The sequence below is a fragment of the Ursus maritimus genome, unplaced genomic scaffold (assembly GCF_017311325.1).
Source record: "Ursus maritimus isolate PB19 unplaced genomic scaffold, ASM1731132v1 scaffold_19, whole genome shotgun sequence".
In the NCBI taxonomy this organism is placed as follows: domain Eukaryota; kingdom Metazoa; phylum Chordata; class Mammalia; order Carnivora; family Ursidae; genus Ursus; species Ursus maritimus.
In genome coordinates, this window is record NW_024424341.1 from 11865846 (window position 1) to 11888556 (window position 22711).

Here is a 22711-nt window from a genome sequence, read left to right on the forward strand (position 1 = left end):
ACCTCTCTGGGGAGGCTCTGTGTGCACTGATGCCTGGAGAAGTGGCCGGATGTGGGGAGAACAGTCCAGGCAGAGACTGGGGGGGGGGGGGGGGGGGGGGAAGCATGTCTGAGGAAGAGAGAGGACGCCCAGGAGGCAGATGCCTGCAAACGTGGCAGAGAGAAGGAAAGCTGGGAAGAGCTTGGTCGCACCAAGCAGGGGGCCAGGCGAGGAGTTCCACTTCTCTTGTAAAGACCTACGAGGAGTCCTGGAAGGTGGTTTAAGCGTGGGGGTGGCCTCACTGATTTCCACTGTGTGGCGTGGGGAAGAGCAGCCATGCAAACGGGGAGCAGAGCACAGGGTGGGGGGACCAGGAGCTGGTGGATGGAGTGGGGGCCGCTGGGATGGAGAAAAGAGGGTTGATTCGAGACCGAGTGATGGCACAGTTCCGCTCACGGGAGCTTCCAGTCTGAAGGAGAGGCCTCTCTTCTGGATGGACTGCGAACGAGGAAGAGAAGTGGAAGGAACACACGATGGTTCTTCAAGTTCTGCCACTTCGCATCCTCTCCCATGCCACTGGCTGAGGCAAGCCACGTGGCCAAGCCTAATGTCAAGGGCGGGATTCCTGTAGCCCCCCACCCCAACGGGACCCATGGCAGGTGTCCTCCTGAGGCAGAGGGGGTGACAATCTGGGAGCACAGGGCTGGGGCTAGCAGCTAGTACCATTTATTGAGACTAGGATGGGGAGCAGCAAGTTTTTGGGGGACCCCAGCTATCATCGTCCCCTTCACCTCTCAACGTCTGAGTTTCCAGCAGGGGCTCTGAGCCAAGGTGGCATGAACTATTGGGACACAGGCCGGCCTGGAGAGGGCCACAGAGGGGAGGCAGATGGCATGTTCTAGGGCCCGGGGGGCAGCCAGGCCAACTTCCCTCGAGAGAAAGGCGGTAACCCAAGCCCTTCTGCTTTGTTCAGCCACTCGCTTCAGTCTGGCCCCTGAGTTCTTGGGGCTGAGCCAGGGCCCCCCTTCTTTGTTCTCTCTCCTCTACCCCAGGCTCAGGGTTTCGGGCGGGTGGGCTCTGGGGAGGTCAAGCGCTGGTTCCCTGCCCTCCTTTTCAGAGATCTGCGACATGTTAACTGCATAATGGAATGTAACTCGAAGGGCTTTTAAAAACACGAAGAGAGATTTTATTGTAACTAATCGTGATGGATGGTGAGTGTGGTCACGCCAGGCACATAAATCTTTGTGCCAAGCCTCCGACTAAAGAGCCAACCAACTCCATAGTTCGGGGAGCCTTGTCCTCAGCCACGGGCAAGTCACACGGGAGAGGCGCCGGGACCTCATCTGCACCCGGGGCCCCTGCCCACCCGGCTCCCGGCGCCTCTGCCGAGAAGCCACCCTGGCTGCCCCTGCCCGAGGGACCGGCTGCCCCGCTGCGCCCGCCTCGTCTCCCACCAGCGGACAAACAGTCAGGCTCACTGGGAAGGGACAAGTCAGGGCCTGGGGAAGCTCCGACCACTTTCCCATTTCATGAGAGAGAAGAATGAGTCAAAGAGCGGGGTGAGCTCTCGACAGAAAAGTTCCTATGTAATAGCGGCTCTCGTTACTTGTGTTCACTCTCGTAGAACCGTCTTGGCTCCCGCGAATGTGGCCAAAGCTCTTATTTGTCAGTCGGGTCGAGGTTTTATGGCTGTTGGTAAAGGAACAAGACCACGGGGCTTAGAGTCAGAAGTTCCCGACTCAGGAGTCAGCTCCACCCCTCTGTGACTCTGGGCAAACCAGTTACCTTCTCTGGGCCTCAGTGTTCTCATCCATCATCTGTCAAATGGGCACAATGCTACCGGGCTACCGAACTGAGGAGCTGAAGAAATGATGTATGTCTCAAAGCACTTGGAAAAACAACAGAATGTATTATTTTTATTCAATTTGAATTTGGAAAACAACTCAAATAGTATGCCTAGATATAATTTTTTTTCCTGGAAAAACTAAACATGAGGGGGAGGGGAATGAGAAAACTGGATGGGCCTCGCCTTCAATGTGGAGATACGGCTCTGCTCCGTTCCCATCCCCCACCTCCAACTTTTTTTTTTTTTTTTTTATCTCTCAGCTCAGCATTTTGGAGTCAGAGAATGGAGATGCTGCATTTTTCATATGGAGACTGTGACACATTTGTGCTTTGGAAAAGAATATTCCATGATGACGACTTTTCTGTGGGTCTTTACCACCCCATACTTTCATATGTCTGGAGGGCAAGGGGCCAGAGCCCAGGGCCACAAGGAGACGCACAGACTGGGAAGGGCATGTCTGTCAGCTTCACCCAGGTGACCATTCCCAGCATTGGTCACGGCGGGATTAGCATCAGAACGCCTAAGGACTGTGCTCAAACGCCCCGTTGGCTGTCCCTGGGCTGTCCTCATCCTGAGCCCTGCCCTTTTTTTCTTTTTTAAAGATTGTATTTATTTATCTGAGAGAGAGAGAGAGAGAGAGAGCACAAGCAGGCAGAGGGAGAGGGAGAAGCAGATTCTCCACTGAGCAGGGAGCCCAACATGGGACTTGATCCCACGACCCTGGGATCATGACCTGAGCCGAAGGCAGACGCTTAACGGAACGATCCACCCAGGCACCCCCTTGAGCCCTGCCCTGCTGATAGGAGGGGTTCTCCTGGCCTCCTGGAGTGTCCAGATGCTTCTCAGAGTTCTCCCAGGCCTGCCATGAAATTCAGGGTCTGTCACTTGTTGGACTATTTTTCACTCCCCTTTGTATGGCTTTTAGAAGTACTATACAATTGGGGTCCCTAAGTCGCATTCCTGTCCGTTTTCTGGGCTAGCTACAGTTTGGTTTGTGTTGTTAGATTTCTTCACACATTTCTATGGGATTTGGGAAATGAAGGGGAGAGAATGGTTGGGCTCGATTTTCAATCTTAAAACCACCTGTCAGGATCAAAATCATTCTTTTGGAATTCATTATGGTCATCTTGGGAAGCTAAAGATAATTTGTGCGAAGATTCTATGGAAAATTTAAAAGAATTTGGTCTCCTTGGTAGGGAACAAAGTTGATGTGTGTATCTTAAATCAACCTTATTATTCAAATTTTTTATATCCTTACTTTATACTTTTGAGTCCTTCTTTTTAAGGATAATCTCACCAAATAGCAACTTTTTTTTACCCTATCTGAAAATCTCTGAATTTAATAGTGTTAACTCATTTATATGGCTTTATATTTAATAACTAGTCTGATTATAAAGTATGACAGTCGTGTCTGGTTTTCTCTTATTTTGTCTTGTTTTTTAAGCTTGTTTAATTTCCCCTCTTTGGTTTTTTTTTTTTTTAAATACAGATTACATTTACTTTCTTCCTCTTATTAAACAAATAATCTAGAAGGACGTACTCCCTTTTTGTTCTGTTAGCGGCAACCTTTAAGTTTTTCAAATGCGTCTTCGGTCATTTTTCTCTGTCGCTGTAAATCGGTATCTATCAAACGCCCCCCGTGTATAATGGAAGATGTCTCGAATTTGTCTCTTACCTCATTAAATTGATTTTCTGCAGCGTCCAACCTGCTGTTCAGATGATGGTTTTTAATTAATCAATTGTGTTTTCTCTCCATTCACTCTCCCCTTATCTCAGATTGTTTCTCTCCCATCCTGCTTGCTCTCATTTCTGGCTTCAATGTCCTCTTGAATATTGTTGAAAAGGCAAATCAGAAATGTCCTAAAGCAGTCTATTTCTTCCTTGGCGTGAAGCCCGCCCTGCCCACTCTTCCCGCCATCTCCCCTCCAAGTGAGGGCTCCCTCCCCTTCCTTCATAGCTCCGCTGCTCTGAAATGGGCAGAGGGATGGGGAACTGGCCTCCTGGGCCCCTTTCTTCTGGATTCAGGGGACACCCTTATGAAGAACAGTAGGTATTTGACGGACAAGATGATACCAACCAACCCTTAACTGGCTCTTTGTTTCGAAAATAAAACCAAATCAACAAAATAAAAAATACAAACAAAAGAAACCGTATAACGTCACTCAATCAATGTTGGGCCTGTCCCTAGACCACGGGTGTCTCTGATCGTATCCAGAGACGGTAATAACAGGTTTCTCTCAGTGACAAGTTTGATCTTAAGAAAAAAAAATACGTTAGTAGATACGGCAGCTTCTGATCTTGCAATTGATTCATTGGCCATAATTATGGCTGTGGACAAAGATTCGGTCCATGATGAATACACAGTTGTCCCACATTAACAGACAACTGGGAACAGCCTAGGAGTCAGAAATAAAGGACTCATTGATTAAAGCTTGGAGATGGGGGCCTTAAAATAATGCAGGGATATTTAATGATATGGTAACATTTTCATTGGTTAACAAGCAAAGACTCACATAAGCTTATTTGATCTCAAGTTTGTAAAAGTAGTGTGTGTGTGTGTGTGTGTGTGTGTGTAAGGGAGAAAGAGAGAGAGAGAGAGGAATAAGTGAACCAGCAATACCCCAATATATTAATCCCTGGGTGACGTAATTACAGAGACGTACACACTTCTATTCCTTTGGATAATCTTAAGATTATCCAAGGTTCCTGAATTGGCCTGCATTCATTTCCATGCATATGGAGTACTTTTGTGTCAAGGGAGAAAAGATACTTTTTTAAAAAATCGGTTCATTGGAGGAGTTCCGGGAATGCTTATAGACACTATCTCCACGTTCGATGATTTTGTCGTTGTCTTGCATTTTTTCCCCCTAAAAGAGCAAAAGGAGACACACTGGATAATCCGGACGTGCTCTTGATGAGAAATCACGTTGCTGTTCATCATTATAGTCCTGGAGCTGATTTGGGGGGGGGCGCGGTTTGCTGGCAACATCTCTTCCCAACCATGCATGCAGTCATGGCTGACTGGTTGCTTCAAATCAGCCAGAGGCGGAGAATTTACACCACGGGAACGGGCAAAGTCTACAAGCCAGGCCTTCCGCCTCCGAGAGCTGGTCGGTTATCACCATTACTTTAGGGAAGATCTGACCCACCAAGGAAATGGGACTGGGAGAAGCAGAGTGATGTGCCTAAGATCACATGACAGCTTGAGGACAGAGCTGGCTTGGCAGGATGGGGGGGGGGGCTGTGGGCTCCTGATCCGCCCCGCCCCCCAGGTTCCGGCTGTCCCATAAGGCCTCTGCTAAAAACAGCGCCACTCAGTTTTTGCCAGTGCTGAAGAGAAGTGTGTTCATTTCACTTAGGAGCAGGGGAAAACCCCCACTTCTAGAGTCTAAAGAAAAACGAGCAAGGTGTCCACGACCATGATTTTGCTTTATGTGAATTCTCAGAGACGGAGAGCGATAACTAAAGACAATTTATCTACATGTGAAACTAAGCATTTATCCGATAATTGAAAAAAAGAGCTCAAATCCCTGTATTAGACAACACAATATTCTTACCATTTGTGCAATGATTTGTTAATTAAATTGCTGCTAAAACAATATTTATTTTTCACCTTAAAATCAGCTGAATATCAATCTGCAATCAATACAGTGTTGCCTGCAGGCATCTGCGGCTTGAAATTTGCTTCACAAATCCGCTGCAGGTAATTTATACCCAGTCAATAAGACATGTTTCAAAAGCCACTTTTCGCTCCCAACAGGCAACCCTGGTCTAATTTACAATTGGATAAGAACTGGCAAACTATACACACCTGAGTTAAATGTAATTTGTAATAGGATTTTTTTTTTTTTTTTAAGCAGTAGTGAAAGATTTGATTTCGCCTGTTCGGTATGCAAGTAATCATTGGCTATTTCTGGGACGATAACTGGAAAACATAAATTGCTTTTGTTTCCCTTTCAGGCATAATTTTTTGTTGTTGTTATTTGGGTGGGGGGGTGGGGGGGCCTTTGGGGACCGTGAACACTGCAATCACGTCTCCAGTACATGCTTGCAGAATCCACGGGTAATGATTTGAGAGGCAATCATTTATTGTCTGGAGTTATTTTCTTAAGGAATTCTTTATTCCAAGACACATCGTTCCCTTGTTCCCTTAATATTTGGGAAGAGGCAAAGGCAAAGCCAGAGCTGTCAAATTTGGGCTGATCGGGAGACTTACAAATTAATCCCAGGGCTCGAAATCTCAGCAAATGTGGGAATCTGCAATTAGCGGCAGAAACCGCAATTAACATATCGGGAAGGCGCGCGCACAGGTCGGGGGAGTCTCTGGCCTCGCGGGTGGGTCGCCTCCCCGGGAAAGTCCTCCAGGAAGAGGGTCTCTTCGCTCCCGCCCCGCCCGTGCCTGCCGCCAGCTGCCAATGTGATTGGCTAAGTAGTTGGGCCTGCACAATCCTCTCTTTTTCTTTTGGATTGATGTGTTTATTACTTTTTGTGACAATGGCTCCCAAGGCAGATGTTCAATAAAGAAAAAAAAAATCTGATACAGACCCAAGTCAGGAGAGAAGCGGTGGAGATTTGCAGAAAATTGGGAAAGTTTATAAGCATGGCGCTGTTATTGGCGATCTTGCTCCCAGGGTTTGTATCAGCGGTGTTATTTACTCTTCGCAGACAGAAGCCTAGCAGGGAATTATTGAAAACCGAGCTTCCTGGGTTTTAAATTGCACTCGTTTTGTGCACATCACGCCAGCAGCTCATCAAAGGGGGAGGGGGCGCTAAATTGAAGCCCCGAGAAATGGGAACCGTTCTGTGTCTGTGTCTGTGTCTCTGTGTCTTTTCTAGAATGAGAAGAGCGGCCTTAGCACTCGACGAGGAGGTGATGTTTTGTTTGGTGGTATCAGGGAGCAGGGTCAGGCTGGGCCACAACTGAGCTACGCAACAGTCATCCTCAGGGTTCTTTGGGGTCCCAACTCCACACCCCCACCTGCTTCGATGGCTCTGCCAGGCCCCAGTTCTAGGCTCTCCTGGCTCTTCCCCTTCCTCGTCCTTCCCCCCTCCCCGTGCAGGCTACCTGCTGTAGACATGTGCTCTGTGGCTGGGGACCCAGTGACAAACCCAAGCAAACTGGCTTCCTCCAAAACACTCCACTGTTCTCGCCCAGCCCTGATGTTAACCTCGAATCAGGTCCATTCTAGAGACAGCACCTTCCATCAGCCTTTCCCTCAGACGGGCCTGGAGGAACTTCGGGTTTCCTGTCTACACGAGGGCTGCTCGAGTCACCCCAAAGGCCATTTTTATCAGGTCTACACCCCTTCACATCCCTTGCAGTGTTCTTCTTTAGCATAGGAAGCTCTTAATCTATGAAACGACCCCACCGTAGAGCAAGAGTAGCTCGGTCGGGCAGTCGACTGCACTAGGGTGTTATTATCATTTTTTAAGAGAAATTTTCATTTTTGTTTTTGTTTGTTTGTTTACACACAGGGGAGGGGCAGAGGGAGAGGGAGAGAGAGAATCTCAAGCACATTCCGAGCTGAGTGTGGAGCCCGATGCAGGGCTCAATCTCACGCCCCTGGGACCATGACCCGAGCCGAAATCAAGAGTTGGGCGCTCAACCAACTGAGCCACCCAGGCGCCCCTGCCCTTGGAAATTATTAAACCCAAATAAATGTTGGCCAGGAAGTTCCCTCTCTCGGCATCTCCGTAAGCTACATCAGTTCACCAAAGCTCCGAGAAGGCCCAGAGGAAGAAGACTCCTTTAATTTGGCCTTTTGCCTGGTGCTTCTCCCAAACTTATTTGACCATTCAATCATCCTACATAGATTTATTGTATTTGCTATGTGGCAGGACCTCAGGCCAGGAATCTGGGAAGACAACATGTGAGCGAAAGCGTAGTGTCCCGTCCTTTCCTTGAAGAACTCTTCCTTACCCTCCCCCAGATAGCGATTTCTATGAACCCGGCGTTTCACGGAGAGCACCTTGAAAAATATTTCCTTAAAGCAAAGGAGGGTCTTTAATGGTGGCGTTTCGAGGCACGGGAGGGGCTTGCAGTGCCCTGAAAATCATACCATTCAGAGGGCAACTTAGTTGGCTTGCATCGAGACCTGTCCCGAGAGTGAACGGAGCTTGCCATGGTCAGAATTTCAAGTACTGGCTGATGGATAGTGTGGAATGCCAGGCCTCACCTTCCTGCAGGCCTCCCGGCCTAACCGGGGCACCCAGGTCGGTCCACTGAATCCTTCACAAGGGTGGGGGGTGGGAGGCAGCCAGAGCTGGGGTGGCTGGGCCAGACAGCCGTGCGATGACATTGTTGCTCACATTTTCTCCGGGGGAGCAGGGACATGTACAGTCCAGCAGGATCAATCTGGCTCGCTTTGGGTATTTAGCACGGGCTGGAAAGTGGCCTTAGAAATTCAGAGCAGAAACCGATGGCTTTTCTCGGGCGAATACAGGAGAATTTGAAACTTCAGCTTTGAGAAAGAGGCTGAAACACAACGCACGAAGGGGCTCTCCGTGTCCCTACCACTCAGAATTGGCGGATTAAACAGTTAATTCCATGACTTCTTCTTCTGTGCGAAGTGTAGTTAGAGAGGGGTGGTCTGGAGAAGGTCGTGTCTGTGGGCCCGTGCACACAAATAAAATAGGAAATACAGCCGCGAGAAAACAAGGATGAGGGTCACCGGACAGTCTCATCACGACACGATGATTCTCACATCATTGTCCTTCTTCCTGTGGAGGTTTGATGCTTCTGGTCTCTGCAGAGCCCCTTCGGCCCCAAGCATGAACGCTGTTTGAAGACAGACCCTCCTCATCAGTGGAGAGCTTGATGTCCAGCCTGGGAGGGCATTAGGGGCTGACTTTTGTCTCCCCAAGTTCACACGTTGAAGATCTAAGTCCTCGTCGTACCTCAGAACATCACCGCCTTCGGAGGTACGATCTTTAAAAGGGAAATTAAATTAAAATGAGGTCTTTAGATTGGACCTGAATCTGATCTGACTGGCGTCCTTCTGACGAGGGCCTGCACTCAGACCCCAGACAGGGGCACACACGTGGGAAAAGATCGGGTGAGGACACAGCAAGATGGCGGCCATCCAGGAGCCAAGCGGAGAGGCCTCCGAAGAAACCAGGCTGGCCCACACCTTGATCGTGGACTTGTCAATCTGTTGCAGAAAAAGTCAACATCCGGACAGCGAGGAAGGACACAGAAGAAGGGGAAGGCCCTTGAGCAGAATATCCAGGAGTGGGCCTGGACTTTCATCATGTCCCCACAGACCTCTGAGCAGCCCATGCTCCCTATTGTCCCGTGAGAGACACCTGCTGAGGGAGAACCAGGCTGGGAACCAAGAGAGAACTGTGTGGGTGACACAGTCTTGTTTCCTGAGTGATGGCAATGGGTCCATTTGATCCCACGCTACCTACTGCCTCATTTTTTCGGTGGGAAAGTGAATTTTTGAACTGCCGGTAGCACGACCCAACAGCTGGATTCAGTTCTTTCCAACCTTAGTGTTTGGCTACTTCAGGCTCAGAAATACTGGTGTGGTTCTGTGGGGATGAAATGATGGAGGGGAGACCGAGACCCCCAGGTATTCATTTCAAAACCATCTTTATTTCAAAAATCAAGAAACTGCCACCCGGCTGGATGATTGGCAGAGCACCTGGAGATGGAAGGGGTGTTGGGTGGAGGCGAAGAAGAAATACTCTACATAGCGCTGGGAAATGACCGTTTTTTTTTTTTTTTAAACAAACCTCCCTTGGATGTCTGCATCATATAAATCTAATAAGACAGAGTAAAAAATATTGGATTTATTTTTACAAGTTAGCTATGACCTCCCGACCTTCTGAATGGATTCACTTCGCCCGGTTCCTCTTAAGGGCCTTAGGGTGATGACTAACTCATAAAAATAAATCCAATATTTTCCCCTTAGCCATGTCATAGCCAACGTAGGGATTCAGATGATGGGGCAAGGGAGGTGGGTTTTCATTTCGTTTGACCTCCCATTATGAGAGGAGCTGAACCCTCAGCCCTGGTGGGGCCTCCAGCTTGCCAGCGCTCCCCGCAACCCGTGTACAAAGGAAGACAAACAAGGCACCTCGCGGGGGCCAAGCCAGGGCAGGGCCTTGTAGGGATGTGGTGACCGGACGGGGCAGATGGCGTTCCTGGGGAGAGACACATGCTTCCTGGCCTGAGGAAAAGGGCGATCCCGTCCCTCCTTGGTGGGGGCTTGGGGAAGTGGATCAGTGAAAGGGCCCACTGCTCTTTGGTGAGAACAACAAAATCCCACCCTCCAAGGAAGGTCTTCACAGGAGAAGGAATTTGGCCTCAGTGGAGTAGGGTAGGTTGGCCTTCCTCAGGCTGGAAATGTCACCTGGATCGGAGCCCTGACCCTTGTCACTATCGGGGGCCTTGTTCGTTAAACACGTGTGTCCTGATGACCTCCTGGGTGCCAGGACCATGAGGACACTGAGCATGTGGGGTGACCAAGAGACACTGTTCCTGACCCTGTGGGGCCTGTGGGCTAATAGAAGACTTGGACAACAGCCAAATAAACATAGTAACCCATGTGTAACCATAAACACAGATCTGTCCAGCAGAGAGGACATCAGAGTCCCAGGAAGCCAGTCGTGGCAGGACCCTGCCTGCTGGTGGCCGGGAGGGACAGTCCCATGGGACTTCCCTTCAGAAGCAATAGTTGAGCTGAGAGAGCACAGGGAGGTCACAGGTGGTGGGAGGTGGGGGCCAGCACTCACGAGGAGCCGGCGTTCCCTGACGGTAGGCCTGAGACAGGCAGTGCAGCTGGGATTACTGTCTGTGGAAGGGCAGGGCAGGGGAAAGAGGGCAGGGGAGGACAAGGCAGGGCAGGGGGAGAAGGGAAGGCAGGCCAGGGCAGGGCCTCACAGCCCAGCAGCCACAGCAATGCACAAAAGTCTGTAGCCCCCTTCCCTCCCAGGGTGACCCAACTCTTTCCCGCGGCTTTCAATACCATCTACTTGCTGGGGACTCAGCTTCTGTCCAGACCTTTCTCCCAGACTCCAGACGCATGTATCCAGTAGCCTACTGGACGTCACCATGACGATGTCTAAGAAACCTTGCCTCCCTCTGAGGGAAACCAGGTTTGTTGTCGTGAGCTGCCATCTGGAGAGAACTACATGGCCAGGAGTCCACAGCTCACGAGGACCCAAGATCCTGGAGGTGGCTTGTCCCCCTGAGCCCTGAGATGAGACCACAGCCCTGGCTGACCCCTGAGCGTGTCCTCCTCCACGTGAGTGAGGCCAGAGCAGAGGACGCAGCTAGGCCGGGCCAGGATTCCCGGCCCCGGATAACGAATGTTTGCTGTTCCCAACGCTAGGCTTGGGGTACGATGACATCCTTGTTCCTTGCATTTATTTGAAGTAGAGGGTCCCATCCTCTCGGGCCCCATGCTGCTTAATGCCACATGACCTCCAATAACCCAGAGCGTTTGTCAAGGGCAGGGTGGTTCCTCTGAGCCCGACTTCCCAGGGTGGGCAGAGCCCAGATTGACTAGATGCCCTCATGCCTCTGACGCTTGGAATTATGCCCACGTCCTCCTTGTGCCTGTGTGTGTGCGCGTGTGTGTGCGCGTGTGTGTGCGTGTGTGTGTGTGTGTGTGTGTATTTTTCGACATCACTCAGGGAGCACCGGAAGTTTATTTGTTACCTTATGAAGGGAAGGGTGTTTTTTCTCCTTCGGACTAATCTTTCCTCATGCACCACGGCTCTCCTCAGAGCACTGAGTTTGGTGTGCTCTCCTGTGCGAGGCCGGTTGCCTTCCCCTCGGTAAGCTCTTTTCTGGGTGAGGCCGTGGCTGTCTGTCTGTAAGAGGCCTCAGGGAAGCCGGCTTGGGGGTGGGAGCGAGGTGAAGGGGGGGTGACGCCAAGTCTGCCAGCACTCTATGCCAGCCTGAGGAGATGTCAGCTGCACACGTCAAAGAATGGCGGGCTGCTGAGATCGGGGGTCTCAGCATTCTACGGCGCTCTGGGGCCCCCCGCCAGAGTCTGGGCCCCACCCGTCAGCAGAGGCCCCACCCGCCTGCCTAGTAGGGAAGCAAGACACACCATCTTGTACTTCCCAGGTACCCCTCTGGAGTTCTCTTCAGAACCACAGCTCTGTTCACAGTCTCCCCCTTTACCATGTAGCAGAGACACATAGTTTTAGGGGGGACGTGGCAAAACTGCCCAGCACTGTCTTATGCGGGTAATGCCTGCATGTATTTGACCCCACACAGCCTCAGGGGGAGCCCCTCCTGGTACTTAGGATTCACCCGGCCGGGGTACTTAGGATTCACCCGGCCACACGGTTTTGGATGTTACATCCTTTGATCCTGTCTGTCCTCAGACTTTCTATTTCCAGACTGATGACATGTACTTTGGGGTCTTTCATCTGACAGAAGCCCCTTGGCCTCTGGGCCTCCCCTGCCTCTTCACCTGTTTGGCTGGACTTTCTTTTTTTTTAAGGCCTATCCTATTTTTAATGATAAAAATAAAACTTTTGTGTTTCGGTAAATCTTGAGATAATTCAGGAGTGTATAAACAAGAAAAATAAAAATTGATGTCTCAGTTAGGGTAGACAATAAGAAGCACCCAGAACACCCACCTGGGGTGGAGGCAAATTAGAGTTTCCTCCAAGGCAGGGCTGCTGAAAGGGCAATGTGGCCTCACAGCCCTGGTGTCCAAGACCACCTTTCCTCAAATCCTGGCTACTCCACTTCTCCTGCTGTGTGACCTCAGGCAAGTTACAAACCCTCTCTGAGCTCTGCTTGGAAGCTTAGCTGAGGGTTGAATACAACACGAAGGCAAGCCTTGGGAAACAGTGCTTAGAACAGGGAGAACACTCTGAAAATATGAACACGTCCCAAACTGAACGCATGGTTGACACCCCCCCATCCTCTTTGGTATGTCTGCCTCAGTGAAGGGTACCGCTCTCCCCCAGAACCCCAGGCAGCATCCTTGACACCTTTCTCCTCCACTCCTCACAGTCCTCCAGCAACAAGTCACACCAACTTCACTTTCTACCCTGAGGGTTCTGTGTCTGTCCCTTTATTTTATTTTTTATTTATTTGACAGAGCGATAGCGAGAGAGCACGAGCAGGGGGAGGGAGGCAGAGAGAGAGAGAAGCAGACGTCCGCTGAGCAGGGAGCCCAATGTGGGGCTCGATTCCAGGACCCTGAGATCATGACCGGAGCCAAAGGCAGATGCTTAACCGACAGAGCCACCCAGGAGACCCTGCTTTTGTCCCTTTAGCCCCGTGTCCCTCCGGCTGTATCCCACGGGGTTGTTGGTGCCCTGAGACGTGGCTGGTAGGAATGTTGAGCAATACCGCCCCTGTAGGAACTCCTGGCAGTTCCTCCACACGTCACACATGCCGTTCCTGTCAGACCCAGCGATTCCATTCGGAGGCATATACTCCGAACTATCGGAAGCAGGTGTTCGATCAAAAACTCTACACAAACGCTCCTCGCAGCTCCATTCACAGGAGCCACAAGGTGGAAACAATTCACACGTCCATCGGTTAATGATGGATAAAGAAAACATCGTCTCTCCGTACAATGAATGAAGGACTGGCTCATGCTACAGCTTGGATGAGACTTGAAAATATTATGCCAGTTGATAAGAAGCCAGACGCAAAAGACCACATGTTGTATGATTGCATTTATACAAAAGTCCAGAAGAGGTGAATCAGGGCGGGAGTGAGGGTGTCATGGGTAACCGTTTGGGAAGATGATAAAGTTCTGAAACTAAAAGGTGGGGATGGTGGGCACAATAATGCCCCCGGATCATACATTTAGACTCAAACATGGGTAAAATGGTAAATTTTATGTTTCCTGTATTTTATCATAATAAGAAAAAATTGTGTGTCCTTTGATTAATACCTCCTCATTTTCCCTTCTCATCCCCTCCCCCCATTCCTGGCAACCACCATTCTGTGAATTTTGCTATTTTAAATTCCACATATAAGTGAGATCATGCAGTATTTGTCTTTCTGCCCCGGGTTTATCTCCCCTAGCAGAATGTCCTCCGGGTTCACCCGTGTTGGTGCAAAGGGCAGGATTTTTCTTAATTTTTAAAGGCCGAGTAATATTCCACTATAGATATAGACCATATTTTCTTTTGGCCGAAGGGCACAGAGTTCCAGTTGTATAAGACGAATGAGTTCTAGGGGTCCGATGTACAGTAAGGTAACGACAGTCAACAATACAATATATATTGTATACTCGCAGTTTACTGAAAGGGTAGATTTTGATTTAAATCTCAACACACACACACACACACACACACACACACACAAATGGTAACATTGTAGAGGCTTGATTGTAATGATCTTTTCACAGTATATACATATATTGAAACATCAAGCTGTGTGTCTTAGATATATACAATTTTTATACATCGAAGGCGTCGCCATGAAGTTGTTAAAGAAACGAGGTGTTTCTCTGAAATCCAAATGGAACGGGGCGTCCTCTATCTTATGGGCGACGGTTCCCAGCACACCATGGCTCCTGTGGCTGCTTTCAGGAGCTCTAGTATCTTCCTCCTGGAAGTCCCTCCCCACCAGGGCAGACTCTCTCCTCCTCCTGCTCCACCTTCCTCCGCAGCCTGGGTGGAGGCGTATCTGCCTGAGACTGCCCAGTCAGCTCCTCTTCTGTTCTTGCCTCTCGGTCAGCAGGGACCTTGTTGCCCCGTCCCCCGGGCTTCACCTGCAGGGAGAACCCCCAACGTGGCTGAGAACCTCCCGCCATAGCTTTTGGGCTAGTGAAGTGGCTCCTCTGGGGGTGGGGGTGGCGGGAGTTGAATTTCCAGAAGCACAGTTCCTCCCTCAACATCCTCCCGTCCGCTGCTGTAAGTCAGAGCTGGTTCCCCACCCCCTCCCCGCCGTCTTCATCTTTAATATAAGCAATATCCTCCCAGGCTCCAAGGACAGCAGTTTGCCTTCAAGAGCACAAATTAAAGTGATGCCACCAAGGGCATTAATGGTCTTAGCAGAGTCAACATGGGGAGCACGGTGCATTCCCTGTGTAATATTAAGAGTGACTAAGCAGAGGCATTGCCCTTCCAGCCAGGCTGGGGCTGAATGCCCAAGGCTCCCCTGGGACCTGGAGGGGGGAGGGGAGAGGGGAGGAGCTCTGAGCTGCCAGTCACCTGCTGTGGCACCGCTCACATCCCAGCCCTGGGGGGCTGTGGGACAGAAGGTAAAGGTCAGAAACTCTCAGCAAATATTTGGAGGGCTGTTCCCACGCCCGGTGGGTTTGGACACAAGGTAATCCTCTTCTGGAAGGGGCCCTGTAATCCCTGAGCAAATGCCTGGCCTAACTGATAACTCCATGGCTGAGCCGGCCCATCCCCCCGGGGATAGTCAGGCACGGAGAAGGTGAGGCCACACCCCAGGTTGGGGCTTGCATGGGAGCACATTGGCTGCTGAATGCTTTAGTGTGAGACCAGTGGCATTGGGGTATGCAATATTTTGTTATCCATAACAACACTTAGAGAGCACGTATTGTACGCCAGGCTCCATGCTGGGGATGGGGCTTCAGAGATGAGAGATGTGGTCCTTGTCAGGAAGCCAGATTCTGATGAGAGAGCAGGACTGTAGGCTCCCTGAGGGCAGACGGCATCTCTGATTTCCCCAGGAGCTAACGCAGTTAAGTGAATGAACTAAGTGAATGAACGGATGCAGGAACAAATGACTTCTAATACAGTGGGGCTCCCTACACATCCCATGGGACTCAGGACGACTTTCCCGAGAGGGACTTAAAGAGAAGTCAGGGAGAGCTGGATAGAGAGGGCACGGAAGGGTAGACCCGGGCAGAGTCTCGACGAATACTGTCCAGCAGAAACATGATGGGGGCCACATGAGTAGTTTTAAATTTTCTAGTAGCCACGTTTGAAAAAGTAAACAGAAACAGGTGCTTACTTAATAATTCAGTTAGCCCAATATAACTGAACTATTCAGGTATTTTTACATTGTTTTGCTGTTGTTCTACACCTTCGAAACCCAGTGTTTATTCTTCTCTTGGGTTGTAACTGCTCAACAGCCACCATGGTTACACTATTGAACAGTGCACGCAGGTGTTGACCGTGCATGGGATGCAATCACAGAGCGTAGCGCCTGGAAGAGAAGATCCACAATTAAATGAGCAAACAAAGTAGTCCAAGGACAGTGACAGTGATGGTCAGGGGTGGAGGGGAAGATCCTCACACCCAGGGAGCACGGCAGAGGACCTAAGTCAGGGTGAATGAGGTAGAGTCCTTAAGGATGAACAGGGGTAGGTTAAGTGGGGGGTGGACTTCAGCCACGCGCTCCTGGCTGCCTGCCACATTTGTGGAACTGCCCTAAGCCCCGGGAGAGTGGCTTGTGGTGAGCCTGGCAGGGTGGGCAAGGCCAGCCTGCAGCCGTGCCGGGCATTTGGGCCTCCTTCTAAGAGCAGTGGGAAATCACCCGAGGGTCAGAAAGAAGTGAAGAAGTGACTATGACCGGATCTTTGCAAATAGTGACTATGGTGAATGATGTGCACACGCGGGCTGGGCGGGCAGGGCCGAGGACAGTCCGTTGCCTAAGGCAGCTGTCCTAGCACGAGATGCTGGTGGTTTGAAAGAGGGTGATGGCACTGGAAACGGGAGGCACTGGGAGGACACCGGAGAGAGAAGTTAGGACCAGGAGGACTGAGTCATGGGTGGGGGGCGTGGGTGTGCGCACGTGCACCTGTTGCACGCACGGGGTGGGAGGTGCGGAGGACAGAGGACTCCCAGGTTGCTGATGCTCTTTCTGAGACCGGGAACCTGAAAGAGGAGCTGCTTTGGGAGATGACAGGTTCTGTTGGGACTGTGAGGAGCTGGCGCTGCCTGCTAGACGAGGGCTGATTTTAAGTGACCATAAGTAAGTCCAGGCGTGGGGGAGAGGTCTGAGCTGGACAAGCAGCTCTGGGAGATGGGCAGCCCCTGAAGGCGTGGTTGGTAATGAAACACACGGAAATGGATCAGATCTCCTAGAGCAGTGCTTCTCAAGCAGGGGCGGTTTTGCCCCGCGGGGGACATTGGGCCACATCTGCATTCTCGATTGTCACAATCGTGGGGGCGGGGGCACTGCTACCTGCATCTAGTGGTAGAGGCCAGGGTTGTTGCTAAACATCCCTCAATGTGCACAACAGCCCCCCACAACAAAGATCTCCCCAGCCCAGGATGTTGGCAGCAGTGCCGAGGTGGAGAAAGAGATAGAGCAGGGGGAGAAGAGGAGAGAGTCTTGGGTGGAATCCTGAGAAGCTCTGACATTTTGGGCAGAATGAGTAGATGAGGAAGGAGGGTTGGAGGGAGGGGAAGCTGATGAGAAAGGAAGAGACAGCAAGCAGGAACCAGCGGGCCCAGGTAGGAGGCTGTGAGGTCAGCCACTGGGAACGGTGACGTTGTATCCTTCTAGTTGAGATCCTTTCCATTTTGATTCTTCTTCCCCAAGCCCGACCTATGGGCGCCCCACATTTCCAGCGCCCGGAATACAGAATTGCACTCCAGGCAGGCCGTGTGGGTGAGGGAGATCAGGGGCTCCACCACTTGTTGGGTGTGTCCGCTTGGGCAAGAGGCTCCATGCCCCCCAGCCTCGGTTTCTTCCTCTGGAAAATGGGTGTGTGACAGCGATCGAGTGAGGAGATAATAAATTGGCACATAGTAAGTGCTCAATTAGTGGCAGTTACTTTACTTCTTCTCACTTATCATCTTGCGGCCAGCTTGCCGATAAGCTATTCGTAGGTTTTTATCCAGTCTACTCGGCCAAAATCCTGCTGAACGCCGGACAGGTTTTGGGGGGAGGTCTCTGGCTGCTTCCTTCCCTTGCAGATTAAGTCCAGCTAGTTGCATTCCAGGCTCTTGATGTGCAAAGCACGTCTTCTCCTACCCCTTCCCTCCCTACCCTTGCTCCTTCGAACTCTCTCTTCCAACTCATTCTGGTCCTGCATATTAAAGATTATTCCGTTGGTAGGACCAGGTCCTCTGGGACATGCTTTGGCTCATTTTTTTTTTTAAATCAGACTAGGGAGCAGGAAAAAAAGCACCAGATTAGAATCTCTTAGAGGGCCAAGGCATACCAGACCTTTCAAACTCTCTCCCTGGTATTACCCAGCAAAGGAAGATCCACTTGGACCAACCTACGCTCAGCATCTCAGGGTTCGAGGTGTGATGGGGGCATGAGTAAGGAAATCTACTCCAGGGAAACGTTTTCTTTCAAATGTTCAAATGTCTCCTGTTTCATCTTTAAAAATCAATAAATTTAAATTCTAGTCCATAATTTATCACTGTTCATTTTAATATAATAATAAAATTTTATATTCTTTTCTAGATGAGTTACATGATCTCTCTCTACCCCATTAGTTTTCCCAAGGCTCTAAGATACACCACCATATAATCCCAGGAGGATTGGAGCATCTCAGCTTGAGATCAAGTCCAACTCGACCGCCATAAACACCCAACATGCTCTCCTTGGGTACCATTTGCCTCCTGGACATTTGATAGATTCCTAATGATACAGGGTGTGATGAGCAGATGAAGACAACAGCCATGGAGTGCATAATTCTGGAATAAAGTGTTCTCCTGAGACATGGGGAGGTTCCTGAATTCTCCGAGGCTCCAAAGAGAATATGGTTCTATTTTTCCAGCCCGCAGAATTTTTCTGACTGGAGTTTTGGTGGTTAGCAAAAAAAAAAATGTTTCCAACTGACTTGGGGGGACCTCCTGAAGGTGTTTGGTGTCATTTCTGTTGGACAATGGTCTGAGCCTCACAGATATTGAGATTGGAAGTGGGGTTTTTTTGCATTTTGCAAAACCATCCATTAGAGACACCCTCTGTGTTAGCAGACATGGCCATGCAACCTGGCTGTCAGAGCCTCCCAAGAATGACGCCAGGAGAAACAGCATGTCAAAGACAATGTCCTAGTGTCTGTCTCTTGAGAAAGATGTCCTCCCCAGTTTGCTTAGGCGTGGATGGAGTTGCCTCTTCTCTGACACATCAGGCACAGGGCAGTTAAGTTTGCAGAGATTCTAAACAGGGATTACAGGTCCTGCTAAGAAAAACACTGTCTGCTTATATTTTTTGCTCATATGAACAAAATGGCTTCAAATTTACATAATTAAAATTCTGGTGTCTTTCAGATCATAACAATGGGTAATTAACATTGTTACTTGTCAGCTGGGAAATACCTCGGGAGGAGGATATCAGAGCCCAGCCGTTTTATTTTGGGCCACATCTCATGGACAATCAGGGCTAATTGAATCACCCCCATCTCATGGAAAATGAATGAAAGAACACTGAACGTTGCTAGCCTGGCTCACAGTCAACTCAGAAAGGCTGCTCGCTCAAAGAAGCCTGCGTGAGATCAGAACCTCAACCCTGCGTTGAAGACAGCAGCCTGACAGTCTAATTTAGAAGCGTTGCTTAAAATCTTAATCAGCGCGTTGAAATTAACAGAGGCGAGTTTCGACACCATGTTTGTTGTTTATGGTTATCAATTTTAATAAACGTTAAAATGTTTTTACAGGTGTGGAAAAAGGCACATCCCAGGGACACTGCTCTCCTCCATTTGTACTCTCTACTAAGGAAAAAAAAAGAAAAAAAGAAACCATGTCATCGTCAAGAATGAAGACGTAACATATTCATCAGAGCTTGGCTTCCTTTTATTTCGTGGTTCCCTGAAAGCTATCTGCAGTCCTAAGCCCGGGTCCATCTTCCCCGCACAAGTGATATCTTGATTGACACATCTCCAAATAAGCTTGTGAATAGCTTTCCGTATTAGCCTCAGAATAATTCAGATGTCAAATTACGGCTCGCAGACTCCCTGACTCCTCTCGAGCCCCAGAATGAATTTTTTTAACTATTTGGGAGAAAATATTAAATTTTGTTTGGGCTGGGTCAAAGTTCATATCATTTGGTAATAAAGAGCCACAGAGGGTGTTCGCGTAGGGTGGGTCGCGCTGATTTTATTTTGTGCCCCATCTGCAGGTCAGGCTGACCCTTGGCCAGCGGTTTGGAGCGTGCGAGTCTGCAGACTCCCGGCACCTTTGCAGCTTGCCGTGGGTTTGCTCTGGACAGAAAAGGGAACGAGGAAAGAAAGGCGAGAAGGAGAGCAAGGCATGCTCTCTCTGCGCAGGACTCCTGGCTGATGTCATCTCTAAATATGCAGCTTTAATTGCTCCTCTCTGCAGCAACAAGGGAAGAGATCTCAGTGACTTGTCTTCATCACCGTTGAAAGCGCACAGCCGACCTAGCCCGGATTCCCATCCAGCAAGCCGTCCAGAAGCATTTCTGGCAAGCAAGAAGGCAAAGCAGCGCCTGCCGCCTGATAATGACCACTTTTCATAATATTTGTTGGATGCTCTGGAACGCGTGGCTGAGAAAACTCTCATTATTACTGGCTGTTGGCGCAGCTGTAAATATTTAACCAAGGATGCTACCTGCTTTGTGGAAAGACTCACTAATTACACCTGCTTCTCTCTGTAATTACATATTGTTGTAAAATTCCACGATAATGACACAACTGTGTCTTCCTCATGCAAGAGGTAAATTTATACCAAGGACGGCACTGGAATTTCCATAAGCAATTAGCCCACACATTTACATCCCTGTGTTTTCCTGTGATTTTACTGAAATGAAAGATCATGAATTAAATCCAATTACAGCAAGAAGACAGCTAGCAACTTGATGTTGCTTTCAAACCGCAGTTCCACTTCATAAGCAAAGTGAGGAGGAGAACCGTATTCCTGCTGAATACCTTTGAAGGATCCCGATAAATCAGAAATATCAGCCTGGAAGCACGGACCCTGATAAACAGCCCGTATTGGGAGGAGTGGGGTTCTCTTGACAAAATGCTTCTCGAAAAAGGTGCCCATTTCGAGTCTGGGGAATGTGAGGGTCTACTCCTGGCTCATAGCCCGGTTATTAGTGGAACAACTCTATAAAAAAAAAAAAAAGTTTTCCCAGATGCCATAATAAAGCCCAAGATAATAATCTGTAGTTCGAGGGGTTTGTTGGGGAGCGTGAGAGACAGAGTCCTGGAATTCAGGCAGTAGGAGACAAATAATAACCTCATCACTCTCCAACGTGGGCATGCCTATTCTTTTGGACATCTTGGCTCACCAGGAGATTTAGACACAACCCCTACCCGGGCTACGAGAAAGGCTTAGATGCCGTCATCAGGAGAATGTTCCAAGGTCCAGAGCCACCGTGCCTGAAAACAAGTCAACATGAGAGGCGTACGATACACTTTCAAAATGATCCCGCCTCGACATCTTTATTGTTTTCTTTCCCTTTTTTTTTTTTTCCTTCCCTCCCTCCCCGTCTTTTCTCTCCACCCCTCTTCTCCCTCTGTACACATGCAAGCATCTCAAAATGTCAGAAGCCGAGAAGTGACCCATCCTTGCACGGCACAGGGGACGACCATGCTCTGATCCCTGCAATGTCATTGCAGACACAAACACAGCTCCCAGGGTTACAGGCTCCCCGGCACAATTTTAAACCTGATGATGAATTTACTTATTTATTTAGCGGTCATGACTATTCCTAGGAACACTTTAGTAAATAGGGAGGTGATGGCGTAATTACAGCAGGCGGGGAGAGAGCAGGAGCCGTGACAGCGCTGTCCCTGGCGGCCGGGGCCCCGGAGCTGATGGGTTGTCCTGCCCAGCCCGGCCGGGGAACTGTTCTGTTCGATTTCCTCTCAGTGGCAGGGCTGGAGTGCGCTCGCCTAATGGTCGGCTGTCGATACAGTCAAAATGCTAACCCGTCTTTCCATCTAATCCACTCTGAGAGGGCTCTTTACAGAAATGGCCTCTTCCATTTCTTCATTTTCAGAAAAGCCAATCAAGGAAGATGGGCCCACACGGGCTGTTGGTACAGTGTTTTTCTAAGTGCGTGTGCGTATGTGTTTAAAAGGGCATGATGATTAATTTTGAGACACACCATTTTGTGTTAAGTTGTCTTTGACGATTTTCTTCCCCGCCTTTTTTTTTTTTAAGGGCTCTAAAAATCAATGCTAAGCTCCACGACCATCCATCTTTATATAGTAATAAATTAAGTGGGAGGTATTGATGTTTTTGACTGAGCTTTTAAAATTTACATACTAATGACAATTATACCCTGGTGACTGTTGATTTCTGCTGCTGTTTACTGTTCCTGACTCGGGCAAGAGGCGTTTGAGTTTTGCCTGTTGGCTCCGCCGTTCCTGAATGTCCCAAAGTGTCCCTCCAGTTCTCAGATGGGAGACAGGTCAGTCGGAAACTGGGTCCCAAGGAGGGGAGAGCTTGGGGAAGCCTTGCTCTCCCGAGAACAGCCCTGTAAGAACTCAACCAAGGGCAAGGCTGCATGACCTCAGGCTTGGGAATGAGTGTGGGGGAAATGAGGTCGGGTTATAGCAAAATAGCGCACAATGGTGGGCAGTGGCTCTCGCCAATGGGCACCGGGCAGGGATGGCCTGGCGGTCCTTCTGCTTTGCCAGACGTTAACCCTTTAGGTGCTGAATTAAAGGAAGTGAAGAGGTTCTGGACAAAAGCCAGGGCAACAAGCACCAGACGGACTGGGGGGAAGGGCTGTTTAGCAACTGGCACAAAATATCCCAATATTTAATACCTGTGCCCTCTCCATTCCTTAAGGAAAATAATAATAATAATAATAATAAAGGAGAATTTGGAACCCCTGACGTGGAGTGCCTGGCTCGCCTTGTGCTTACAAACTGATTCTGGTAAATTCTGAGTTTGGGCAGAAATGTCGACAACCACCGCCTGCCCGCCTCTTGCCTTCTTCCTCCCTCGAGATAGGTGAAGGACGTCTTCTCAGCACTTGGCACGAGTTTGTTGGGAGGCAGAGACAAAGGCCTAGCAGAGACGGAATGAAAGGAGCGAGGTCAG

General features: G+C 49.6%; 1 protein-coding gene across 2 annotated transcripts in view; it reads left to right on the forward strand.

Moving 5' to 3' along the window:
- The window catches only part of FTO (FTO alpha-ketoglutarate dependent dioxygenase), a 414727-nt gene that overhangs the window by 388804 nt on the left and 3212 nt on the right, over nt 1-22711 (forward strand). The window lies entirely within an intron of this gene.